The sequence below is a fragment of the Stegostoma tigrinum genome, chromosome 16, assembly GCF_030684315.1.
Source record: "Stegostoma tigrinum isolate sSteTig4 chromosome 16, sSteTig4.hap1, whole genome shotgun sequence".
Taxonomy (NCBI): domain Eukaryota; kingdom Metazoa; phylum Chordata; class Chondrichthyes; order Orectolobiformes; family Stegostomatidae; genus Stegostoma; species Stegostoma tigrinum.
Window position 1 is genome coordinate 32,452,874 of NC_081369.1, and position 6,281 is coordinate 32,459,154.

Sequence of the window (6,281 nt, forward strand, 5' to 3'; positions counted from 1 at the left end):
GCAAGACAGGTTGTGAATAAGACACAACAGGCCAGAGAACATGCTCCAAGGTACATTAATGCAACATAGGAGTCCATGCTGCAGGAGATAGTCCATCCGCAGGTAACTAAGGGACCTTCCAGAAAGACAGTGAGAAGGTAGTGGATGCAAATTGCCATCAATGCCAGCAGTGCAACACTGAGCCTGGGTGTAGTGCCATAAAAACCTCAATGATCATACACTTGAATAGTCAAGATGAGTGAATGCATCTTTAAATACAAATATTGTATGACTTCACTAATTTTAAACAGTAGTAAGCTAACACTTCTACAAATTCAGCACAACTAAAAATCAATCAGCAAGTAACATCACTTGATGCTGTCTTTCAATAATGCTTGTGAAGGATTTCTTAGCTGCTCAGCATGTTTAGATGTGCGTCTAATAAGGTTGAAAATGGTCATGTTAGTATTAAAGCAAAGCAATTACACACTGCCTGTCTTCACAATACCATTAGGTGTAGAAAAAGAATTAGGCCATTCAGCCTATTGAATCTACTCCATATTTGATCATGACTGAAAGTTTTCTCAATCCCGTTTCTCTGCTTTCTTCCTGTCATCTTTGTTCCCTTACTAATCAGGAACCTATCTCTCAGGTCCTAAATACACTTAATGACTTGCCCTTCACAGTCTTCTGTGGCAATGAGTGCCACAGCTTCTCAATCCTCTGGCTGAGGCAATCCGTCCTCATCTCAGTTATGAGGGTCCTCCTTCTAAAGTTGTGCCCTCAGGTCTTAGTCTCTTCTACTGGCGGCAACATCTTCTCCACATCCACTTTCTCCAGGCTCCTCTGTATTCTGTAAGATTCAATGAGATCCTCATCCTTGTAAACTCTAAATACAAACCCAGGGAGTTCCCCAGGGTCATTCTTGTGAACCTCCCCTGAACCCCCTCCAAGGCTAACACATTCTTCCTTAGATACAAGGCTTTACATTGCTCACAATATTCCTCATTCAGTCTCACCGAAACCTTATACAGCCTCAGTAGAAAATCTCAGCTCTCGTATTCTGGCATTTGAAATGACTGCTAACACTGCATCTGCCTTCCTAACTATCTACTAACCCTGTGTGTTAATCTTAAAAGAATGCTGACCTAAGATTATCCAGTCCCTCTGTACCAGATTCCTGAAGCTTTTTTCCGTTTAGAAAATAGTCTATGTCACAATTTTTCCTATCAAATTGTATAACGTTACACATTCCTATGTTATTATCTGCCACATCTTTGCCCACTCTTCTAAACTATCCAAATCTTACTGCAGCCTCCATGCCTCCTCAATACTACCTGTCCCTTCATCTATCTTTGTCAGTTGCAAACTAAGCAACAATGCCCTTGGTTCCTTTGTTCAGATCGTTAATGAATAAAGTGATTAGTTGTGATCCCAACACTTACCCCTACAGAATTCCAATAGTCACCAGCTGTCATCTGCCAGTCAGCTAATTTTTATCCATGCCAATACCTTGCTCCTGTCACCGTGGGCTCTTATATTATTTAGCAGCCTCCTGTGCAGCATCTCGTCAAAGGCCTTTTGGAAATCCAAATCATGACATAGCTTATGCTGCATACTCCAGATGCATGCTTCTGACTCCTACAAAAATGTCCCATCAAAATAGGATCCAGCGAGAGTCACATTGGCATTGTGTGTGCACAACATAGGAAGCATGTTTGAAAATGGCACTGGTAGCTCAAACTGCAGGAATTAAAGCCACGTTTTGTGACCTTTACCTTTCAGTGTTTATTATGTATCTGAAGTTTGTCCATGAAGCATCAAGAAAATGATAGAAGGCAAAGGATAGATCAGAGTATGAATTTAAATACAGTAGGTATCCAAAGAGACTTGGGAAATAAAGTGCATAGATATTTAAAATGCCAGATTGTTTTTTGCAATCAAGTCTAATGGAATCTGGCATTTATACCTACAGGACTGGAGTATAAGAATGCAGAAGTTAAGCTCCAGTTGTACAAAACCCTGCTTGGACCCCATAAAAACTGAAAGAACTGCAGATGCTATAAATCAGGAGCAAAAACAGAAGTTGCTGGAAAAGCTCAGCAGGTTTGGCAGCATGTTTATTTTTGGAAGGAGACAGAAGCAAGCTGTGCAGAGCTGGGCAACTATCTGCTTGGAAGTAGTGGGGGGAGCTCACCGGATGAAATGAGATCAGTTACCATAGTAGATACAATGGCCTGATGCGTCACAGTGGGGTCATGGTCCAGGGGAAGATAGGAGGAGGTCTCTGAGAGCTGGCGCTCAACCTCCTCCCAAAAATCCACAAACAGGACTGTCTGTGCAGACCCATTGTGTCAGCCTGCTCCTGGCCCACAGAATTCATCTCTACCTACCTTTACTCAATCTTCTCTCCCCGGTCCAATCCCTGCCCATGTACATCCGTGATTTCTCTGACACTTGATGCCAGTTTCAAAATATTCAGTTTGCAGTCTCCAGCCACCTCCCATTTATCATGACGTGCAATCACTTTACACATCCATTCTCCACCAGGAGGGTCTTAGGGCTCTCCACTTCTTCCTGGAGCAAAGGCCTGAACTGTCCCCACCCCCCACCACCACCATCCTCCACATGGCCCAGCTCATCCTCACCCTCAACTTCTCTTTTAACTCCTCCCATCTTCTTCGGGTAAAATGGATTACCAAGGGTACCCGCATGTGCCCCAATTATGCCTGTCTCTTTGTGGGGTACGTAGAACATTGTTCCAATGCTATTCTGAGCCCCACCCACAACTCTTTCTCCAATATATCAATGATATCATCAGTGGTGCTTCTCTCTCTCACATCCAGAATTGGCAAAGTTCACCAATTTCACTTCCAATTTCCACCCTGCCCTCCCTTTCACCTGGTCTAACTCTGACTCCTCCCTACCCTTCCTCAATATCTGTTTCCATTTCTGGGGGTAGACTGGCCACTAATATCCACTGTAAACCCACTGACTCCCACAGCTACCTGGACGATACATCCTCACACCCACTTCCTGTAAAGACTCCATTCCATTCTCTTAGTCCTTCCGTGTCCAAAGTATATGTTCAGATGAGGTCAACTTCAACAAGGGAGCCTTCATAATGTCCACCTTCTTCCTCAACTGAGGACTTCCCAGCACTATTGTTAACAGGACCCTCAACTGGGTCCAACCCATCTCCCGTACCTCCGCCCTCCCGTACCTCTGCCCTCCCGTACCTCCGCCCTTATCCCTTCTCTTCCCTCCCTCAACAGCAATAATGTTCCCCTTGTCCTTACCTACCATTTCACCAGCATCCACATCCAGAAGATCCTCAGACACCATTTCTGCTACCTCCAGCAAGATGCCACCACCGCACACATATTTTCTTCCCCTCTCTTGTCCGCCTTCTGTAGGGGCCATTCCCTTCGGGAAACCCTGGTCCACTCTTCCTTCGCCCCACAGCACCTTTCCCTGCAACCAGTGTAGGTGCAACATCTGCCCATTTACACTTGACTTGCACTTCCCAGACTAGTCTACTGCATTCTCTGCTCACATTGTGATCTCCTCTACATTGGGGAAATGAAGCATAGACTGTGTGACCACTTCACAGAACATCTACGTTCCGCTCACAGAAAAGACCCTGAGCTACCTGTTGCCTGCCACTTTAACACACCACCCTGTTCCCTGACCAACCTCTGCCTCCAAATAGTTGCAGTGTTCCAGCGAAGCTCAATGCAAGTTGGAAGAACAACATCTCATTTTCTACATGGGGACCTTGCAGCCCTTTGGACTCCATACTGAGTTCAATAATTTTAGGGCCTAAACTTTCCCATGTCCTAGCCACCTACCCCACATACCAGGCCTTGTTATCACATAGTTTGCCATTCAATACTACCTATTGTTAGTCACTAACAGTCCCTATTAATAACTATTCACCCTCTTGGTCAGATCTTTTTCAACTCCTTTGTTTATCCAACTGCACTTGTCTCTTTTTGGGCTTTATCCTATCATTTACTCCCTACCCCACCCCTTCCCTATTTTCTGCATATAACCGATGTTCCCAGCTACCATCAGTTCTGAGGAAGCGTCACTGGACCCGAAACACTAACTCTGATCTTTTCTTCACAGATACTGCCAGACCTGCTGAGCTTTTCCAGCAATTTTGGTTTTTGTTCCTGGTGAGGCCCCATTTGGAGTCAAAAGGAGCACAATGTAGGTTTACATCTATGGAACCTAGACTTCAGGGGTTAAGTTTTGAGGAAAGATTATACATATTTGACCCATGTTATCAGGAATTTAGAAGATTCAAGGGTTATCTGACCAAAGCTTTCAAGATATTAACAAGAAAAGAAGGGCAGATAAAGATAAATTACTTCCTCTGGTTGGGGATTGTAGAACTCGGGGCATAGCCTTAAGATTAGGACCAGTGTGTTCAGAAGCGTATTTAGGAAGCATTCCTACACACAAAGGATGGTGGCTTCAAACTCTCTTCCACAAATGGTGGTTGATGCTAGATCAGTTGTTAGTTTTAAACCTGAGATAGAAAAAAAGTTGTTCAGCAAACATATTAAGGAATATGGGCCAAAGGCAGATATGTGGAGTTAGACCATAGATTTGCCATGGGCTCATTGAATGATGGACAAGAATCGAAAGGCTAAATGGCCAACTCCTGTTCCTATAGGCTCAGTAATTAACTAATGACAAGGAATTGGAAATCACCTGCTATGTTGATATTCAGAACAGAAACAAGAGGAACATAAAAAATAAAATAGAAACTCATGTAACTTTCACCATGGGACTAATACTTGACACCATTATAAAGAATTTTATGTATATTTATTCAGAGTGCAGATAAAATGAGCAGGCCTAAGGTTGTATGTAAGAGTATACATGTCTTGTATTCTTTGAACAGGTATTTAAACAAGTAGATAACAGTTGTCTCAGGCATATGACTATCAAAAAGCTTTTTTTCCAAGTAAGTTAAAGATGTTAGCATTTATGTGAAATTGGTTAGGCTGGTTGAAAATGGCCTTTCAATAGGAAGCAGAAAATAAAATGTGTGAAAACAATCAAAATCAGTATTAAGCATTTATTGTAGTTGTGCCATAAAAGAGATAAAGGAGTGATTGTGCAAGTTAACTGGTATATAAGAACTATGAATTTTCTATAAGTTGCTGATTAAGCTACAGAGTCAGAGGTACAGCATGGAAGCCGGCCCTTTGAACCAACTTGTCCATGCCGATCAGATACCCAAAATAAATCCAGTTCCACTTGGCCCATATTCTTAACCCTTCCTATTCATATACCCATCCAGATGCCTTTTAAATGTTCTAATTGTACCAGCCTCCCGCACTTCCTCAGGCAGCTCATTCCACACACACACCACCCTCTCTGTGAAAAAGTTCCCCTTGGGTCCCTTTTAAATGTTTCCCCTCTTACCTTAAATCTGTGCCTTCTAGTTTTGGGCTCCCCTACTCAAGGAAAAGACCTTATCTATTTACCTTTCCATGTCCCTCATGCTTTTATAAACCTCTATAAGATCAACCCTCAGCCTCCAATGCTTCAGGGAAAATATACTCAGTCTACTCAGCCTCTCCCTATAGCTCAAACCCTCCAATTCTGGCGACCTCCTCATAAATATTTTCTGAAACCCTTTCAAGTTTCACAACATCTTTCCTACAGCAGGAAGACTAGAATTGCACACAGTATTCCAAAAGTGGCCTAACTAATGTCCTGTACAGCTGCAACATGACCTCCCAATTCCTATATTCAATGCAATGACCAATAAAGGGAAGCGTACCAAATGCCTCCTTCCCTAGCCTAGCTACCTATAGCTCCACAATGAACCTGCGCTCCAAGGCCTCTTTGATCGGCAACACACCCCAGCACCATAACATTCAGTGTATAAGCCCTGCACTGATTTGCCTTTCCAAAATGCAGCACCTCACATTTACCTAAATTAACTTCCATCCGCCACTCCTCAGCCCATAGGTCCATCTGATCAAAATCCTGTCGTACTCTGAGGTAACCTTCACTGTCGACTCCACCTCCGATTTTGGTGTCCTCTGCAAACTTACTAACCATACCTGCTACGTTCACATCCAAATCATTTATATAAATGACAAAAAGCAGTGGACCCAGCAATAGTCCTTGTGGCACACCACTGGCCACAGGCCTCCGGTTTGAAAAGCAACCCTGCACCACCACTTTCTACCTTCCAGCCACTTCTGTGTCCAAATGACTAGTTCTCCCTCTATTCCATGTGATCTAACCTTGCTGATCAGCCTGCCATGAAACAC